Genomic DNA, 1448 nt, shown 5'->3' on the forward strand with positions numbered 1-1448 from the left:
AATTTTTAGCAATCAAGCGCTAAAAATTTGTTAAATGTTTATTTGTTCAAGTTTCCAGTCAGTTAAGTATATAATGTGTTCATTTCTCTGATTTCAGTACCCTACTGAATGTTGAGGAGAAATATAAACGCTGTCTCCCACTATTCTAATCTGAGTTTTCCATAATATTTGTGCCATTGTGAATGCGAGGTATATTGGGATCTCAGCAGATATTATGGTGGTGAATAACTTGACTCAGGAATGGGTCAGGTGGGGTGGTCTCTTATCTGCCGTGAGTGGTTAGGAGCAGTTGACTCAGTGCAGGTGTTTTCCATCTAGCGTAGTGATTTGCAGGATGGTGAAGAGAAGCTTCTGGCCCGTGTTCAGAGCCTGCCTCTGATCAGCTTGGGATCTGAGACACTAGGTAGGAAAGATGAGGTGGAAGCCTGCTCTTGACCCACAGGCATAATATAAACGTGTCTGTCTTAGTTTGCCAGGGCTGCCACAATAAAGTACCACAAAATGAGAGGCTTAAACAGCACAGGTTTATTGTCTCACAGCTGTGGGGGTTAGAAGTCTGAGGTCAAGGTGTCAGCACAGATGGTTCCTTCTGAGGGCTGTGAGGAAGAATCTGCTCCTCTCTCCTAGCTTCGGTGGGTTGCTGGCACTCTTCCGTGTGTAGAAGCATCACCCTGTCCTCCGCCTTCATTTTCACGCGATTTTCTCCCTGTGTGTGTGTTTGTGTCCACATTTCCTGTTCTTATAAGGACATACTGGATTAAGGGCCCACCCTATTCTGGCATGACCACGTCTTAACTAATCACATCTGCAATGACTGTTTCCAAATAAACTCACATGCTAGGGTACTGGGGTTAGCACTTCAACATATGCATTTGAGGAGGGCACAATGTCTATAGTAACAATGTCTATAGTAGATATGTGTAGAGTTGCAAACCTTAGTCCAAATTTACTCATAGGTAGAGGAAGGCCATGGGAGAAGCAGCTAGAAGGAAATGCCTAGAAGAATATCAAAGACACTACTGGCTTGTCAACCTTGTTTAGCTGAGTTTTAGTAACAATTGTTTTCACCTTTTATCACCACTCGACGTTCAGATTGGCTTTTCAATGTTGTGCACTTTTTTCCTGTGTTGGGGAAATATCTGTTTGTTATTGCTTCTTTTGAAGCAATATTTCTATTTATGTTTTAAAAAGAAAGTCTCTTTTCTAACTGAATACTTAAGGAATGATTAAGATGCTACTATTTTATATTAAAATGTTAGATGTCAATATACCAACTATTCTTGTTGCAGTATAGTCATGTTAAAGGAGCTGTTAATTTACTTATGAAACAGAGTATATTTGTTGAACACTTGCTAGTGTGCCAGTCATTGTTCTGGGTCCTGGGGATGGTGATGGGCAGAAGCACTAGCATGTGTACAAGAAACAATCTGGTAGTTCAGAGACGAGCA

At 41.2% G+C, this 1448-nt stretch overlaps 1 protein-coding gene across 1 annotated transcript in view; it reads left to right on the forward strand.

Moving 5' to 3' along the window:
* The window catches only part of DAW1 (dynein assembly factor with WDR repeat domains 1), an 89465-nt gene that overhangs the window by 50424 nt on the left and 37593 nt on the right, over positions 1–1448 (forward strand). The gene's annotated exons all lie outside the window — the stretch shown is intronic.

The sequence above is a fragment of the Propithecus coquereli genome, unplaced genomic scaffold, assembly GCF_000956105.1.
Source record: "Propithecus coquereli isolate 6110/MARCELLA unplaced genomic scaffold, Pcoq_1.0 Scaffold18, whole genome shotgun sequence".
Lineage (NCBI taxonomy): Eukaryota > Metazoa > Chordata > Mammalia > Primates > Indriidae > Propithecus > Propithecus coquereli.